Genomic DNA, 19,216 nt, shown 5'->3' with positions numbered 1-19,216 from the left:
CCAGCCTGCACCTGAGGCGGCGGCACCCGCCCCCTGACCTGCGTGTCGGCTGTGTGTAGATCGCCTTATCCGTAGGAAAATAAAGTTTAATCTCCCTCTCGCGTGGCTTTCCACGCGCTCTGTATGGTGTTATGCGACAGCTGAACTACGCGCGTTGCTTTAATATTGAGGTACGCGTCTCCTGAGCTATAATAGGCCTGATCCTGCTCCATGCTTATTTCATGTTCTGTACTGTTTCTTTCTGACCTACTAACCGGAAATTTGAAGCGGAGCGCAATTAATTACTATGATTGGCCACGAAAGTGGCATTGATGTTTTATTGCAGGACTGCATAACACTGCACTCGGAAAAACGACAAGCAAGGTCAGCGCTGTCTACCATGCTTGAAATCTAGCGACACAGCGAAATTTTACTTTGAGGCTTCCTGTAATCCTTCTCTATAAAGAAGTAGAACCCGTAGCTTATCCTTGTCACTCCCTCCCCCTTTTCTAGATGCGACCGATCCTAACACTTACGAATCTAGGTGCAGTTTATAGGCTGCATATTTAAATTTTCGCAAGGTTAAGGCTGCCTGGGCCATGTTGCACCTTCAGTGACATGTTCTCGGCAGCACTCTCTTCCAGCTCATATATGCCTTCAGGCCAACCTTGGCAGAACTGTCTCCGACCAGCAAGGAGGGGGAGTTAGAACGAGAAGAGGTAAGTTGTGCCAACAATACTGGTGCCCATTTCGCTAAGTGAGGCCTCAAGCGCCACAGCATCATTTCACCGATACTAGCGCACATCGATGATGGCGGTAAGAATTTGTACTCGCAAACGCTGTCCACCCACACTGCCGAGACATGCCACGACGACTGGGCGACGACGAGGGCACAACTGCGTTCCCGAGGAGGCCCTCCGCCGCGCGAAGCCGTGTCGAAATTCGCGGAGAAAACAATGGCCGCGCACATCTCCCCACCGCCCTCCCGTGTGTCGCCACGCGCTGAAGGCGTTTGGGCGCCATCTCCTTTTGTCTGCCTTGCGCTTGCATCACGGGACGGGCAATCGACTCTGGTCCCTGTGCAATGATGCCGTCTCGCATCGGCGATGCGTGTTATCGTGGCTGACCGCTGGCCGAGAAGCAACCTCATTCGGGCTGACCTCATCCGCGAGCCGCAGCCGCTTTTGCACGAGTGCACCTGCTTATACTTTTCTCTGCCGGAACTCTTGTGGAGAGAGCCAGATAACTATTGCTTGATACAGCGAGGGAGGCAGCAACGGTACTTCATCAGCCTGCCACATCTGGTGAGAGTAAACCGGGCTCGATGTAAAAGGAGTAACTTGACAGGACGATTCCGTTCACACAGCAACCAATGGGCCGGGCCAATTGAACAAAGTTTTGTCTTGTTGCAAAGTGTGGACAACTTTCTCAGCCTAATTGGCCAGGAGGTGAAGGAGAAGGAAATCACTTCGCCATTTTTTACCATGAAGCGAAGTGGTTGCGGCGCGCAGAGTGCCCTAAAAGAGAGAAGTGTACGACTGGTGCACTCTGGGAGGAATTAAGCTGCAAACGTTCCTGTGGCACGAAAACGATTGTGCCTGCATGCATGCTGTTCTCTCGGCAAGGGTTTTGTCTCCTGTCCAGCACTCTGTATACCACCGGCACTCCTCCCGGTGCCGGAGATGCAGTGGGTGCGCTCCAGGTTGCGCCGCTTAAAGGCACACAGTTCAGGCGTGCTTGAGTTTGGATGGTCGAGTGTTTACGCTCTGCTGATCAACGCGCTGAACTCCGCGAAAGCTGGCGCTGCGCTGTCTGTCTTTTGGTAGTAGTAAGACCTACAGTAAAGCCTAGTACCAGGCTGCCGCAATGATCGCAACGGGTGCCTCGTCACGTGCCTGGTACTGGTCCTATGGCGTCCCGTGGCCTTATCATGGTCAGGTCACCGGCCCCGTGATTGAGGGGGAGTTCAATACGGGTCGATGAGAATCCACTCCATAATTGATGCAGCTATAACGGCTTTCACTGAAAACTAAGAACCGGGGCAAGCACGCTGTTTTCCGGATGTATCAGTGCCTATGTGGAGCTGTTCGCTGTGCTCTATAGTTGAAATGCGCAGGACAAGATGCTGACGGTGCGTAGTGCGTCGGAACCGCTGATAGATGCAGTTCGTTGTAACACAAACGCGTGTTTCTAAGAGTGTCGTCCCAAACACGCACAGAGGTGTTCACCGTTACCGTGAACAAGAATGCGCGTATCTTTCGCGTGCACTACGTCATTCAGACTCTCTCGCGTCGTGTGCTGTAGACCGCGTCATGTGCGCGCTTTCGTGATACCGATGAAAAGATCTCGAATCTCGCGATATACAAGGTAAAAGAAAAGAACGAGCTCGGATGTTCGCGGTAACGGTGACCGCTCCTGTACTGCACAAAGGGGCTCCTTCTACTCCTCCCCCCCCCCCCTCCCCCCTCGGATAATGAATCAAGAAAAACATCGGGAATGAAACAAAAACTACTCGAATGCCAGCACCGCGTTCGATCGTAAATAACAGATGGACTGGCCTCATTCGTTTCGTCAAAGAGACGCAGTTACGGCAGCCGGCGGCCTGAGAGAGGCAGTCGCCGCCAAATGCCACACTCCTGCGAGATGTGCGCCGTCTTCTGCTGGCAGCACGCGCGAAGGACGCGGCGATCGCGGTCCAACCGCGAGACCAAACCTTGGGCAGCGAACAGCGCGAACGCAAGCGACCCTGGCACACACACAAACATACGCACACACACGCCGCACAGTGAAAGAGGCCAGAATGCCAAGGCGGGCCTGGTCATTGTTCGAGAGGAGAGGACGTCCCTCGCAAGACGCGGTCCCCCTTTCAGCCGAGCGTACGAAACGGAACAAAAAAGAACGCGGCGGTCAGCGGCGGCGGCGGCGGCATCATGCTCCGCGAAGATGCGGCGAGTAGCGCTTGTGGTCTCGAGAAACACCGACCTCCACCCTCGGCGCGATCCGCGGGCTGCGCGGAAAGAGTAAACGACCTCAGTGTGGCGCTGGTTTTCCGTTCGGATCGTTTCTCTCTATGCTTTTTTATATTCCCCTCCCACCTTTTCTTTGTTGCTCTGTTCCAGCAATCTCTTGGCTCGGTCTGTGCCACTCGGCCTCTCGGCCCTTTTGTCCAGACCGACTGAGCCACCGCCATCACTGCCTTCGTGCGCCGACACAGACACACACGAAGAGAGGCGTGCCGCGCGCGCTGAACCGGATTTTTGATACTGCCGGGCGCTGAAAGAGACGTCTGCCGTGCGCTCGCCGCCACCTTCGGTGTCCGGGTGTTAAAAGTTAGGCGAGATGAAGTGCTGGGCGAAAAGGGCCAGTGGGCGGCGGGCTTCCGATTCTGCGCGCGTGAGTCCTGCTCAGGAGCTGCGCGATAACGCTTAAAGACATTACCGTCCGGGCGTTAGTACTGCCGTGGGCTCTGCCACCATAGAACCAGGGACTTCTCGCGCCTGAGCCACGCCCGTGACTCACCTTGAAGGTTTGAGACTCCGCGTTTAAGGTTAAATGATGCGTGCGCACCACCTTCTCATGTGTACGGAGGGTTTCGTTCTTAAAAGGCGCGCGTCTTTTCAAGTCTTGGTGCTCGAGCACTGTCAGTGGAGTAAGATTCACTGCGTGATTGTAGATTACTTTCGCACTCTTTTTGCCAAAGAAAAGACAGGGTCCAACTGCAGTGAAATTCAAGCCATACATTGACCCACAAGAATGTTGGCTAGTTCGTCCTTCTCAGCTAATATATAGGACTGATTAGGATCTGACCGATCGCGATCAAAACTGCCCGCTTCGCGTGTGGCAAAGGTATTTTCACGTGGTCGATTTGAAATGTGCAGTACACTGTTCGACCCACGCCATATAAAAGGCTTGTGTTGCGATACGGGTGAGCCATCAAACAATTCTGTGTTTTAAACTTAAAGTGTTGCGGGTGAATTTTGGAAAATTACGCTTTCGAAGTAATGCACATGCTCTTCCGGAAAAGACAACAAACGGATGGCGCACGGCTCATATTATATGCTACACGTGCAAAATGCGCACACGCAGCATAACAAACGACTTGCTGCAATGTTCTTAGCTCATGAGACACCAAAATTAATCCTGCAGGCAAAAGGAGACAACTTCCCGGAAAAACGAGGAGACACGTTGAACAGCGCGGTGAGGTGGGCGTAACCGGCGACACATGAGCAGCGCAGAACCAGCTTCTGTGTGGAAATGGAACGCTTGGATGCAACCCGGTGGACGTCTAATAAGCTATTGACCTTTGAAGTAGAGTGGAAGCAAGCATAGGCCGCCTGGCGGGTGGTCAGACCCTTTCTTGCTCGGCCGCGAAACGGCTTGAGTGTCCGCTCTTTACGTAAGCATGTTTCTCTATGGGTTGACTAGGCGACGCCCAATATGCTAACCTCCAAGCGGGAAGGGGAACGGAGGGAGAGAGGAAAGGGAAATCACCTTTCCACGTGTCCGTTGGCCATTACTAGCAGGGCACACAGGGCACGCACTGAAAGGGTACACATTGCACTCAATCCTGAGTCTTCTAGGAGCCTGAAAAGCGCTTTCACAGCTGTCCTCTGCGATGAAGGTTTAATCCAAGGATCCAAAATCTTGGCTTTCGTAAGCGGACGAGGATCTAAGCGGCGGAGCGTTGCAGCCAGGAGGACACGCTCACGCTCAAACCGAGGGCCAAGACGTTGGAAGAATGTCTATGGTGTGCCCTTAACCAAACCGTAAGCTCCTTCCTATACATTCAGCGATGTTGGTGGAATCCTTTGCATGCACCCATGAGTCCTGAAGGTTAGCAACGACATCTTTCCCGCTGCTTACGTCGTTGACCACTGTGGCCCCCGCCGTGCATGTCGCGAGCAGTGAACAAGCTGACAACAAGTGAGTTGTGATTTTTGGGCCATTGTCCTCAACGAGAATGAGTGATCAAAGCATCCAAAAGTCACTGAGCGCAAAGGCCATAATGCGGTTCAATAAAACACATTGCGGGGCCAGATATTAGCGATTGGTAAATTAACAGTGCGAAAGAAAGATGAGCCTGAAAGAGAGACCAGTCTTGCCAGTTTTCTTTATTTGTGGCTTGGCTTTCGCGCGGCTAACTTCCCACTGAAGATGCAGGTTTCCGAGCCACGTCAAGTTTCCGCGCAGCGGCTGCTATTGCAGGCGTTTTGCAGAGTGCAGAATTGTAGAAAAAAAAAAGTCTTTTTTGCAAAAAACAGAGTAGCCGGAGAGGACTAGCTGTTTTTTTTTTCTGTACTCAATGTGCGAGAGCGCCATTTATTTTTCACGTAGACATTTAATTGTAGTCCTTGTAAGACAGTAAGCTCCAGAAGCAAATATGAAAATAACGATTGCTCGGATACTCACGGAATGCTAGATACAAAAACTGAGACTATATCAGGCCATATGCTGAGCTCCAGCGGTTCGGCAGGCAGTGAACGGAACGACGCCTGTCATTTAGGTTGTAGCCTTGGAGCGATACGCGAGAAGTAGTGAGAGCACGGCTACCCTCAATTCTGTTCCTACGAACCGCAAGTGGCGGATCGAGGATCTTAGAAGTAGGTCAATTCTGAAAGGCGGCTTTGATAAATGGATGAAATGATGATTATTGTACCCCCTCCCCCCTATCATGTTAACAATTCCACACTTGAGATACCATAGCTGATCAAAAGCAGAAAAAAAAGTGTCACCTCAATTGAAGAGTATCCCGATTTCCACAGCACATGATCTGAGAACACGAAGAAGAAACTCGAAGCTGAGGGTCGATGGGGCAGAGGGGGCCGGAGGGGGGAAAGCGAAATAGAAGATTTCGGCCAAAGGCGGAATGCGAATCAGGCGGCCATAAAACGCGCGTGCAACGCGGCGTTCCTTGGGACTCTCTTTAAGAGTGAAAAAGAAAGCTTCCGCGTCACGAAGGTGCCGACCAACTCCACGCCGGCTTCGCCAGCGGCTACTACCGAGGGGAACGAACGTTGCTCACGCGGCCCGCCTCGCTCGGCGAGCAGCACACAGACAGGGGCAGGGTGCGTCGCGCTGTGTATAGCCTACGGGCCAACGGCGCCGCCTCCTTGAACAGCGAGCGTTGTCGCGTTTACCTTACGCGGAGATGAGGGGAGTGCGGAGCTGTTTCGGGAGAAGAAGGTGGCTGCTCCAGTGACGAAGGGCTGGAAGTTAGCTAGCCGGTGCTGAGTAACAGCCGAGAGCAGACGAAGTTGCGTGTCTTCTGCTTCCTTCTCTGGCGTGTCAGCTCCCGGATGATTCCAAAAACTGTGGTCCCAGTTACAGCGCGTGCGCTGCAACTGAAATCTATATCACTTAGCTCTCATTGACTAACGAGGAATGCATAGCACAGCAGCTGTCATTTGATTTTTTAACGCAAAATCATCTGGTATGCGTAGGCTCAACTAGGATACAAGTTGTCCTTGGTACTCCCAGCCATGGGCATTTTGAACGATTAATCTGTGTTTTCTAATAAAATGAGACACTTCTCCCTCTAGCGAAAGGAATTTTTCTCGTAGCTGTTAAGAGCCCCTGCAGAAAACACGGTGTGTGAGCGATTCCAACGGGTTCCAGCGGCCTACGCTTTGCCGTCTTAGTCAAGGGCAGTTGAGCGGCACTAGAACATGAAACCCTCCCGCATTACTGTGCAATTGTCAACTGTAGCGCCTCTATGTAAACCACATTGTTGCATCGTCGGTAACCTGTTCGATATCCTTGACGGTCTTCGTTTTTGATCATTATTTACAAACGGAACGCTTTCTCTTGGGGACGGAAGTATATTCCCTCTGCAAAGCATAGTAACTTAATGCAGTTAGCAATGGGGTGAGACTTTTAAACGCCGAGCCGGAGACCCAAACAGAGATTGAAACACCACTTAAAATCTTCGCAACTGCTACAACTTTGCATGTTTTGAAGACGGAATTCGTTTCCGTGGCCAACCGCAATTATTCCGCATATCTATCCAAGGAAATCGACCTCTGGGCTAGGGCAGCATATCCTGCCCCTTAAAAGGAGCACGCCAGAAGACAGCTTACTTTTTTTTTTTACTCCATTGGTGTTTAGAGTGTATACGTTCCACAAAGACTCCAGCGCTGTTGCGCTGAGCACGTCGTCCCGAGCTCAGTTTCTGATCATAACTTTCAATGGAGTCAAAATTCAAGGGCTCCCAACAGTTCATTTCTCTTGCACGCCGAAGAATCGTATTTGGTCAGGTTCATCGCGAAGCACTGTACTGAAGTCTCGTTTCACAGTTCCAGTGTAGATTAGGGTAGGATAGCACGCTAATCGAACGTTCAATTTTTGCACGCGTGCGCCGAAAAAGAAAATACTTGGACGCAGCTCCTCACAGGTCTCTAGGCAGCGTCCGCAGAGGACACGGTTGTATACAGAACCCCTCAGCGATGTAGCAGGCCGTAGCACCCGTTCAGAAGCCCGCTGACACCACGGGGAATCCCCGGCCGCATAAGGCGCTCTTTGAGACTGCCGCCCTCGTATCAGCTTCTCGGAGTGTATACTTCGCCTCAAACGAGCTGCAGGCGGCCGCTCGCTTGCCTTGATTGATAGCGAGCGTCGCCGTTGTGGGCGTCTGCACTACGTCCGCCGAGCTGACCTGCCTTCGACAAGCACGAGGATGGCGCCGCCTCGCTGTACTTCTTTGGGAGGTCGTCTGGATTTTCAGTGTGCAGTGTGCATTGTTATTTAAGGCCGCGAGGAATTGGAGAAGTCCTTCATTATTTCCGCCCGCCGTGGTGTGCGGGGTGCTCAGTCAAGCCTAATCGCAAGCAGGATGCTGCTTCCGCGCACAAAAACTGAGCTCGCATGTTGAAACATGGCACTTAATTACGTCTGCCTAGTTCAGAAGCACCATTGAGCGGTGACGGAGCAGGCCTATTGTGTTTCGGATGTTTCTATGTGCCTGGGCGTCTTGCCTAAAGTTAGCGAAATAGTGTTACGGTTCTCTTCGGGGTATGCAATAGTAATATAAGATGAGCTCACCTGGTTGTCCGGCAGTAACGCAGTCCAACGTTAAAACTATCAGGCATGTACGCCACGCATATGGCAGGAACGGCGGACATAAAATGTCAACAAAAGAGTGAGACATGTTTTTCAACGGGCGGAGATTAAGAGTTACGCACGTCTACAATGCCTAGCCGATATGAAATTGAGGGCCACTGAGCGGGGACTAGAATATTTCAGCGCCACTTATTTCTCAACCCCTCTGACAATTCCTTGGATCCCTTGGAAGCAAGAAGTATCATACAACTCTCTCCACCCCGAGAGCAGCGTACATTAACAGCCGCTCTCAGGAAAAGAAAGCACCGAGAAATAACGAAAATTGCTTTCTGTTTTGTCGTAGCTAATCTCGCGACTAGCGTTCGGAGCAAAGCGCAGCGAAGGCTGTTTGCACGCCTATAAGGGTTTCAGAGAAGAGCAGAACTTTACGAAATGCTGAAGCCTGGCTGCCAGGGAGGCAGGCATAGGCCAATGGCCAGTGCACGTGCGTAAGAGAAGTTTTCTGAATATCAACCCAAGAGCGTAGCGCAGAGGGGAGGGGGAAAACATCAATTCTGGCCCACGCGGGACGGCCGCAAACGTCGCGAGGGTGGGCATCGCGCCGTGAGGTTCGCGCCCATCAAGGCGGGAGACGAGCTCGTGCGCCCGAATCCTAAGTATACAGAGCGGGCAGGTGTGCCCGGCGCCGGAGCTGATCGGCCGTCGCCGCAGCCGAGGCGCGGCCGGGGAATCCCCGATGCCTCAACGCGCGGGTCCTGACGCGCGCTCGCCACGAGCCCCTAATTGTACTTTTTTTCGGGAAGTGTCCACTTTTAACGAAGCTGAGGTGGGCCCACTGCTCATGACGGAAATACCTGTCGCGAGCGGGGAGCGCCTCAAGCCTCGCAAAAAACTGATATCGATCGCGGTCGTCACTAACGCAGTTCAGTGCATTATATACGAAAGCGTAAAATGATTGAGGAAATCGGATGGCAATAAAGCCTCGCTGTAGGCTGTGTGAGGAACGCCAGAAGCCAGTAGAAGAGTTTAAGAATGCCAGTAGAAGGCGGCGTGTTGGTTTCGTCGACATAAGCGGTTTTTTGAGCCGCACAGAAATGTCAGTGCAAGAGCGTTTTCGCGTTTCGCCTCCATCGAAATGCGGCCGCAAGTCTCCACAGTATAACCTGCTAATTCGCTCGCGTTCAGCAAGAAAAGCTTCAGAACCGCACAAGCCACATTAGCACATAGTTTCGTTATTCTTTCGCTTTCCTTCGCAGCCATGTATGGGCTCTCGGAGTAAGGTAATGAGAAATTGCCTAAGTACACTAATATGAGCTTCGGAGGTACAAGACCTCTGGAAAGCCAGAGCTGTCGACGAAATGGTTAGGAACACTACGTTGCAGCTAGAAAACACTCCCATTAAAGTAGTAGTAGTACTGGTTTATTAAAAAAAAGAGAAAAAGTGAAGGAAAAAAAATGTTGCAGGCAGTGGCAATTACTATCTAATATCTTGAGCACCCGAGCTGCGGCCGGCGCAGGTGAAAGGGAAAGGAAGATGATAGCGAGGAGTAGTATAGAGGGGAGCGATATCAAGAATGGACAGGGGAGATGCATTAAACTCGCCTGTCTCTTCAGGAATTCGGCTTTCGCGGGCACGGCCTTTTTATTAATGCTGAAGAACTATGCTAGAAAGAAGGCTTCTTAAACGTTACAAAATAGATTTGAATGAGAAACAACTTTTCTCTAGTTGCTGCTATTACGGTGCAAGCGTCACGCAGAGCGGAAAAATCGTAGAAATAATTGCGGAGCTCATATCGGCCAGCACATGTTTATGCTGAGCAGCGTTAAATGGTATCATCTTTTAATGCGTACTAGGCCGCAGCATTGAGCAGAGGACTTAATACATGAGGGAGACGTATTTCAAGTTTCATCACAGCAAACTTTATGCGAGAAGCGGTAGCCCAATGGTACTCTTCAATTTTGGACGACCTCAGACTTCACATTGCGTTGCGCCTCATTGATTTCAGATCAATGGACCAGGAACCAGCACTCTAATAACCTAACTTATTTAGTGGTTCAGTGACGCACTGCGGTAACTTCTTTTCTCTTCTTGCATGCCAGTGCTCCTCAAAGTGGACAAGTGGTCACGCACGAGAACAGAAGAAAATTACATGCGTTGAGTTTGTAGGAGGAAGCTTTATAACTGCAGGCAGGCATCGCAAGCTTTTCGTATTTCTCTAGAGTAGCATGTTAGTGAAGACAACTCGCTCCCGCGTGTGCTTCGCCGTCGGAGGCAACGATTCGCGAGTCGACAACACGAACAATCTCTAACCGCTTTCGGATGGGGCGGATACTGTTTCAAACCCACGCAGTAGATCTGTTTTGGCAACAGCCGCTGCATTCCCCTCCCGAGACAGCATGTGGCAGAGCGCAGCGTACGGTTGGGGTCTGCCACTCGCACGCCGCAAAGCACACACGTCGCCGGGACGCGGCGCACGTACTGTTGCTGCGCAGTGTGAACGGGCGGCCGGCACGTGACGCAACGCCGCCGCGCTGGCAACGCGCGCGAGGTGACCGCCGCCGGCGCCGAACAACGGCGTCCCCGTTTTCGCTGGGCCGCCAGCAGCAGCGGCCGCAGCGAAGGAAAGGGGGTGAGGGCGGCCAAGAAGGGAGAGTCGTCGAGCGGGATGCCTGTTTGCAGCGGGGCCAAGAAAGACCTTCGGCTGGCCTAATTCCGCCCTTTCGCCGACCCGAGGGGGTCCCATTGTTCTTGAGCCGCCCGCCATTGGCGTCCAGGATTGGTGGGGCCGCCGTTCATTCTGCGGGAGGGTGCCGGCTGTTCGGGCCGCGAACGCGACAACGCCCCGCTCCCGCTGTGACAGAGCGAGCAACGACACCCGCGTGTGACGCCGCGACCTCCTTACCCGCGGACGGGCGACGCCACCGTGGCGTGGCGCGTGCATTGCCCAGCACGAAGAAAGCCGAGTGCCACCAGCCATGCACGGTACTGCACGAGCTCAGAGCCGCGTGGTCGGGCATCCCCTGCACTGACGACAGCGAACGCAGTACGCGAGCAGAACATCACCGACTCGGCGCTTGTGGGCTTGTTGTCCCAGGTGGCGCAGTTTGTTTGCGCCGAGCGGAACGTTGGATGAAAGGACCGATGCACGACGCGTGCGTCGGGCCAAATACGTGCATGAGCACAAGCCCGCATGCCGCGGCAAGCACTCGCGAGACATATAGGTATGCGAAATCAGTGCATCAGTAAATCGATATTGCTCCTGACGGAAGCCAAAAATATCGTGTGCCATCAGGCAGACGCAGCGCCTGTCTTGACAGCCTAATATTCAAGCATCCGCTCAAAAACGGCGCACGGACAGGACGATACTCACGCCTCTTGGGTATTAATCGAAACATGGCTCTGTAGACTCAAGGTGCCAGGCAGAGTCAGTTGGTAGTGGATTGGCATTCTTTAGACTGAACAGCGTGAAGACAACGAGATCCCTCGGGGATGTACTACACAAGGCTGCGCATAGGTTACCTGGTTCTCGACGTCTTGCAACTCTTTAGTCGCAAGAATGACTCCGCAGAACCTGGCCAACTCTGAGCTTTTGTTAAGGAGCACTGAGGAGAAATTGAAGTTGGCTTACCTAGAGTGATTGATATGTTCTTACGAAAAAGAGGTCACTTACATGAAAAACGAAACTTCAATAGGAAACGCGAACTTAAATACGAGTATTGCCGCCACAAGCCGTTTTGAAAAGGAAACAGCGATGACGTGAAATTATTTTTGTGTGGATCTGCGAGGCTACAGCGTACCCCTTTGGCCGCTCATCACGGAGTCCATAATGCACTCGTAGTCTTCCTCGTCTACTTCACGCGTTTGAATCAAGTAAAGATATTTTATTTTAAACTTCATATTTCTCAGAAATAAATCCGTATTTTCCTACCGAACGAAAGTCAAGAGAGCCACAAAAAACGAATAGTTTTATCATCATGAAAATAACCGAATGAATAATTAAGTGAACACCAACCAGCACCCTGAGCTTCCGTTGGAAATTCACCGTTCTACTGAAAGTGTAAAATGCTGCAGGTATGCAACATATCATGATATCTGTCCGAACACTCAGGCCGATATCATCAGGCGCCTGCTGTCACTTCAGCACTGTTTTAGTTTATACTAGGCAGTGAACAACGAAAGCACAGCCAGTACTAAGAAAAAGAACTGCGAAAAACACCCAATGGACGCGAAAGCCTGTATGTGCATAACCTCCAATTGATGACAGAAGTAACCATTCTTCTGCCTTCATTTTTCGGTCTTTTAAAAGCTACGCCCTCGGCAAGTATATAATTTCACGTTGAGAAGAACTCGAGATCAGCTTTCACGTTTAAAAACCAGATATTAAAAGTAACGATGCCTCGAAAAGTAACCTGAAGGTCCATAACGCTTTGTGCCGCACAAAAATTGCAATTAAAACTACTCAGATTAAAACGAAAATTGGATGCCCTTTATGGCTATACTGACCACGTTCTGCGACTACGAGTACTCACAATGAGCTGCATCAGCACAACTATAGCACTCCAGACTCTTCGAACACAGGCGACAGTATAAAATGGTCAGTCACGCTTTTGCACTGTCGTCCAGTACGTGGCCTGCGTTGTTTTCCGAGGCGGGCTGGTACTGACGGCGCTGTATAATTTGCAGTTTTTGCACACACGAAGGTTATGATCTTCTTGCTGTCCAATGCGTTTGCATGCCAGTGAACACGGCAAGTACACTTCCTGCAACGAGAAGTTTATGACCAGCACAGAATGCGTGCCTCATATCCCCCCCCCCCCGCGCGGAGAACCAATGGGGTGGAGAGAGAGAGAGAGAGTAACGGCTTTTGAGGCACCGCTCAACCGGGCCTCCGTTCGAAACGACGAGGACAAAGCCGGCACCCGCTTCCCTTCGCTCACGCGGTCTTCGATGGCCTCACGGACACCCTGGGCGGCGCGGACTGTTTTACGACGAGCCGAGGCATAACGGAGAAACACCGGGCAGGCACGCCATGCATTGGTGCCTTTCACACGCTGGCCCCGTCACTTTCCACGCAGCCGCGACCCCGGAATGAGCGTGTATAGCCTCTTGCCTCGAGTTTATGAGGCCGGGAAAAAAACAAAATCAAAAGGGTTCAACTCGCAGAGCGCCATGCTTCCTACTCGACCGGTTCGTTGTTCGGCGCCGTACTCCTTTGGTCTGCTCTTTTGTCGCCTGTTGGAGCTACTTTGTGGACGGCTAGATTCGTGCGACCATTAATGTTTCTCTGGGGGGACGTGGAAAAACCCAGAGGACCTAATCAATCAAGCACAACGAAAAAATGCATTAGATCGAAGCTTACCGACTTAGCGAATTATCCAGCTAATGCTGATTGGCATTTGCGGCCGATAGGTCCGGAGTGGCAGGCCCATTTCGATGTTTCACAGGCCACTGCCCGGTTGGTCGTCTCAGTTGTTCGTTTTGGCGTCTAAACGCTCACGTGCACATTCTGCCTTCTTCCGCTTGCGGTCTTCGGTTCACTTCCCGGCACACTTGACAGACTTCACGACCCACTTGCACGAAGCAAATACTCTAGTTCCTAGTGTTGTCTTATTCGCAGTCTAAACCTTCCGTTGGTTATGAAGAAAGCAAAGGCGCATATCTGGCTCACTGGGTCAGTGGACACCTCATCGGACAACACCAATCCCCACAAGCGGCATACAACACGAAGTCTGTATATTCACTCTATGACCATCATGTCGTGCGCATAGGAAAATTACCTTTTGCTACTGATGATGACAGCTAAAAAACTAGAGTGAAATCTCAGTTGATTAGTTGGACGAGAGCTTGAGCCATGGCATCTGATATCGGGCATGAAGGCAGTGTTCGCTAAACCTGGATGAACCGTGTCGCTTCGCCCATTCTTGATGGCCATGCGTATGAGCCTTATCAACGCCGCAACACGAATAGGTGGCGTCGCGACGCTGAACCGTTCCCGCACAGACCGATGGCAACCGTGTGCTGCGCGGTGTCCGAGGAGGCCCTGTCTTTGAAACAGCCGTGGGGAAAAAAACAAAACAAAACTATGATGTGCCCTGTTCACACTTCGCACCAATTGTTCGGAAACTTTAGAACGGATTTGTTTCATTTCGGGTAATTTTAAGCATTCACTTTTCGATGCGTTCAGAGAATCGAATGAAAGGGTATTCGATTGAATTCCCGATTACAAAAATTTCGAATATTCTCGCATTCCTAGTGTGGGGTGCGAGAACACATATTTGGCGGGATCCTCGCTGCTAGGTGACGATCATTCAAATGCTCCAGAACAAGTTTATTCAAGCCCGGGAGCTTCTGTTGCTGCTTTTGTTTTGGCTGCTCGTCATCGTCGCTCTCTGTGTTTTCTTGATACGGACATCCATGAAGTTGACATATTTTCAACGGGGACAAAATGATTAACGATTGAAAATGTGAAATTTGACAATTTACATCAGGAGGCAAGGGCCTAGCATATCTATCTGCGAAAAGGGACCGCAGGGGTGCGCTACAGAACTGCAAGCTTGGTGCGGCTGTTCAGTTAATTTGCATGCAGACTTCTTTCTGAGAATCAGTGGTGAATAAAACTGCGCATCATCCGGTCTGTTTGTCATACCGAACAACTCTAACCACTTCCCTTTGCGCTTGCTTTTAAGCAGCAGCACGAAGGTGTCTGTGTGTGTGCGGGGTGGAGGGGGGGTGAGTGGTAATGGCGGTACAACTTCCGCAGTTCCTTCTGCCGCATCATATATACTCGTATATATAATATACGAACGAAATTGTCTGGAAGTTTTTTTTTTTTTTTCTGTGCCTTACGGGGAATAACTGCATACGTTTGGTCCTCATTTCAGCCTTTGTCAGGCTATATTGTTCGAATAAACCGACCGGTCGCAGTGTATCTTCTGCTAAGCCACACACGCGATTTTCGTGCTGCGCCACGCACTAGTGCATGCGCGCAGAGGCCTAAGAGGCTTGCGTGCTGCGCCTTAAGCGGGACAGCGCCGTGGGGCGACAGTGGACAGATGGCCGCCGCGCGAAGCTGCACCGGCGGGTTGCCCAAGAAAGGGCTGCATGAAGCGACAAATGTCGTCCTCCATTCCGTGCTTGCGCTTCTCGACAATTCGCGCTGGCGGGCACCGTCAACGGCGTACCCGCTGCGCTATGAAAAAGGACGGCTTGTTGGCGCCCCTAATCTGAGCAGTGCTGCGCCCTCATAGCCTCTTTGAACGGCTTAGAAATTATTTGTATCAGCAGCGGCACTACCGCGTACTGCAGTTAAGGGAAAACAATGCACGTTTTCTTCTGCTCTAAGCGCCTCCCAAGCCGACATCCTAATTCCACGCTGCTCACTGACACACATGCATTTTAGACGTCGTTAAGGCGAGTGAAAAGTACACCATGCGGGCGAATATTTTAGACGATACGTGTGCATTTCAGATTTTCCATCTGCATACGTTACTATAAATATAAAAAAATACGCGAGTACAATTTTAAATGAAAATAAGTTTCCAGATGGCTTTTGTGAAATATGTTTCAGAATCTACGTATCTTACTATAATAACAAAACACATATTGAGGACTTATTTTTCATTCGCCCGTGGTCGGCCTCCTTTATTAGTTTTTCGCTTTAGGAGGTGAACTCGTACGTGGGAATCAGCAGCTGCACATTGAGATGATGTCATGCGCATCGACAATGCGATGTTGCCACTTACGTGTCATCGACGCCGGGTTTTTGCGTTTAATGACAAGAATATGTGAGGAAAGGTTAGTGTATTGCAGGGCCACCGGGCACTCTGTGCTACATAAGCAGACGAGTATAGGTCCTTGAAATCTTGAAAATAAAAATAGTTTTGAACTCATTAGTCCTCCATACTCCAAATTACTCCAGTTTCATCTTTAGCTGTGTGAGTGGGCAGATTCTCGCCTATACGATGGCACTTAGTTAGTGACCAAATAAGAAAGAGTTAGGACGGGATTGGTTTCGTGGCTGGACCGTTTTAGAATGCAGGTCCTGTTACTGCCTCCAGTGGTGCGGCGCTTTTGATTTCCGACACAGATAGACTGCAAGACCAGCCCTTTGTTTAGTGAAGAACACCTCAATTCTCAGCAGTTGCCGCAAACACTGACGAAGACACTTGTTCACATTCATAAAAAAAAAAGAAAACTGGTTGCAAATAGGGCTTACACCGCACATTGTAAAGACAAGTTCCCAGCTGCTCCGACCGGCCCACTAGAACTTCTTTTCAGTTGTTCATTATTAGTGTCGTAAGTCCTAATGCAGAGATACATCAAGCGCAAAAAGAACTGAAAGAGAACCATATCTTGGCTGTTGAAAAACGCCTGCTCCCAACAGCTCGGCTTCACGGTTGCTATACATTTGGTACTCGACTCTCCTACAGAGAAAAGCTTTCGCTCCCATCAAGGTGATCTGTCTGCAAATATTCCCCGTACATCCGCGCAAAATTAAACTGTGCATTCAATATAAAGCAATGGCCATCGGGTTCGCTGAATAAGAACAGCCTGACCAAAAGTAAGATAAAAAGAGGAGTATATCCGCCGGCGGATGAGCTAGCCCCGGCATGCGGCGTTTCCGCTGTCCCCTTATTGGGCATGGCGTTCTTTGTTCCATCACTCCGGTCTTTTCATTTGCTTTTGTGCCTTTCCGGGCAAGGCCGTCCGTGCGAGACCTTCATTTGGCCCGTCCGCATGAGCTGTGCGGAAGTGGCTGCCACCGCGACCAGCAATTCGGTGCGGCCTTGAACGGGCACAGCGTGCGACATGCAACGTCATGTTTGGACACTGGCTCAACATCATCGGTATGCGCATACTGTTGAGGTTCACCTACGGGTAGGGAACGAGCATATGTCTTCTTTTTTTTAGCGGATAAATTGCACGCATTGGACAAGATACCATTGTGAGATGACTTGAACAGGGTATCATGACTGCGTCTGGTGCGAATGCATGCACGGATATGCAGATCTGTACTTGGCGATGGCTGCTCTCTGTTTCGGAAGTTGGTGCGATCCGGACAAGATGCTTGGAGTAGGACTGAAAGTGGCTGTGATTTAATTGCGCTAGCTATTTTTTAGGCCAATCGAGGTTTTTGCCCTGTCTTATGCTCTCTGCAGTACTGAACTGATGTTTTAGCAATTCTGTGAACTGGGAATCCTTAAACGGCTTAATGTTTCTATCAATTTGGGAGCAAAGTGCGCAACCAACAAGGCGGGACTTATTATATTGAAACACTTGTTGCACGATGTTCTTGAACTCTGCAAGGAATTATGCAGAGAGTGTCGTATCATGCACGGAGATCAGTCTATAAATAGCACCAGCAAGTTACCTAAATTGGAGCAAACCAATCATGAGAACAAGAAAGCTGGCACCGATAAGACTCTTACGCCGAACGCATTGCGTCCAGGAGTCATGGACAGCTGATGCTTAAAAAAGCCATCAGTATCCCCTGTACTAGCCGTGATACCACTGCATGAAATTTTGCAAAAAGAACGAGGCAATGTTCGTTTTGCAAACTTTCACGCCCATAAATATGTACGATATATTCGCGATCAGTATGTATTACAAGCGGTTCCAGCATCGTGATGTTTACGATGCACGTGGGCTCGAGTAGTTAGGCTGGTCGGCGTGCCTAAGGGGAAAATAGGATACTCACCGCGAAGCTGCTTGAGAAAAATCCAAGGGAGGCTCTTCTGACGCACTGCTTCAGTAAGTTTCCTTCTTGCCTATAACTCACGTCCTCTGAGCATCCACTGTGAGCAAAGTCGCTTTCACAACGATGCCGATCGTCTGGTCCAGGCACAATCAAGCATAGGATAACGCTGGTCGAGCACTCGCATGTCGAAAATGCAACTCGCCGGCTCTTTCACTCACCGAAGGCCGCTTGATTGCCTCTCAAGGAAAACACTGCTCGTGTACAGTCTCTCAGCGCATTCCGACCATGCGAGAAGAGGAAGATGCCGAAGGGCAGCGGCTTCGGAACCGTGAGTGCTCCCGTTAGGAAATGGTTGAGATTCTGGCTGCACGGTTTCGAGCACTCGAACAAGTACAAAGCGAGGACACCGTGCAAGGAGAACCGGGAAAACGCGTCTCGGCGGCTCTGCACCTATGCAGGGAGGCAGGCAGTCAGTCGCCGAACGGGGGCAGTCGACGCCTCGGGCGCGCGCTCCTTTGAAGCGGCCCACGTCGGACCGAGTGACGCACGTTGGGCGGCCGTCCGACCGGGCGCTGTGCGGCGGCCGGTACGCGCGCGTGGTGCCCGCGAGCTGATGCACACTGGCACTAGGTGCGCGTACTACTCGCCCGTTGCCGCTGCCAGCGACAACAAAAGGCACCGCCGCCCTCCTTTTTCCTCTCTCCTCCGCCTCCTCACCCTCTTTCTCTCCGGCCGAGTGCCTTGAACGGGAAGGAAAACGCCGCGCTGCTTTGCCGGCAGCCGCGGCGCGCGTGAAAGGTGGAAAGGCGGAAATCGAGGCGCGCGGAAGCGCGGGCGAAACCGAAACAAGCTGGCGGCGGCGCGCCTCCGAGCGCAGTAGTGGCCAGTGCGCCGTCGTCTTTCGTTGCGCGGCGTCAGACGTGGCGTCATTCGGTCGCACTAATGGCTAGCTGAGGAACAGAGGAAAACTCGGAAGTCACGAGTCGAGGTGCTAATAGGAGCGGACCACCACGTCCTGGATGAGAAGCGTTCTGCATTTTTAGCGTCTGAATAGTTAAAAAAAAAATTTCATGAAGGGTTCCGCGCAGCTCACGCTAGCACGCTTCAAATATTATTTTCGCAATTGTACTCGGAGCTTCAGTTATGTGGCGGGAGCGCCGTTGTTGGTTGAAGTGTTGTCTCTGCAGCGTCTGCAAAGCAATCACCATGTACATAACCCGTGGATCATCCCATGCCATGCGTCCTAGCTGGGACGCTTTTCCATCTATGATTTCACGAAAAACATCGCGGCGCTTTAACTCTATCTTGCATACGCGTTCCTGGAGACAATTTGCTTAATAAAAATCTCGGAAGTCGACCAAAAATTGGTGCCAGTTCAAAAGTCCCCACAAACACTGGTTGGTAGTTGCATTTTGAAATTTTGCTTGGTGTAATTTATGATTGTAGGCTGGTCGCCCATACAATGACCATAGAGAACATTGGAT

The 19,216-nt window shown here is 51.1% G+C and overlaps 1 protein-coding gene across 3 annotated transcripts in view; it reads right to left on the bottom strand.

Moving 5' to 3' along the window:
* Positions 1–18,368, bottom strand: part of LOC144116121 (uncharacterized) — a 344,387-nt gene extending 326,019 nt beyond the window's left edge. For all 3 annotated transcript variants that reach the window (XM_077650806.1, XM_077650805.1, XM_077650807.1), the window contains exon 1: positions 17,733–18,368. The gene's annotated coding sequence lies outside the window, so the exon portion shown is untranslated. The remainder of the gene's footprint in view (positions 1–17,732) is intronic.
* Positions 18,369–19,216: the final 848 nt, after the last annotated feature.

Source organism: Amblyomma americanum, chromosome 1 (assembly GCF_052857255.1).
Source record: "Amblyomma americanum isolate KBUSLIRL-KWMA chromosome 1, ASM5285725v1, whole genome shotgun sequence".
Taxonomy (NCBI): domain Eukaryota; kingdom Metazoa; phylum Arthropoda; class Arachnida; order Ixodida; family Ixodidae; genus Amblyomma; species Amblyomma americanum.
Note: the sequence above shows the minus strand (reverse complement) of the source record. Positions and strands in the feature narration are given on the sequence as shown.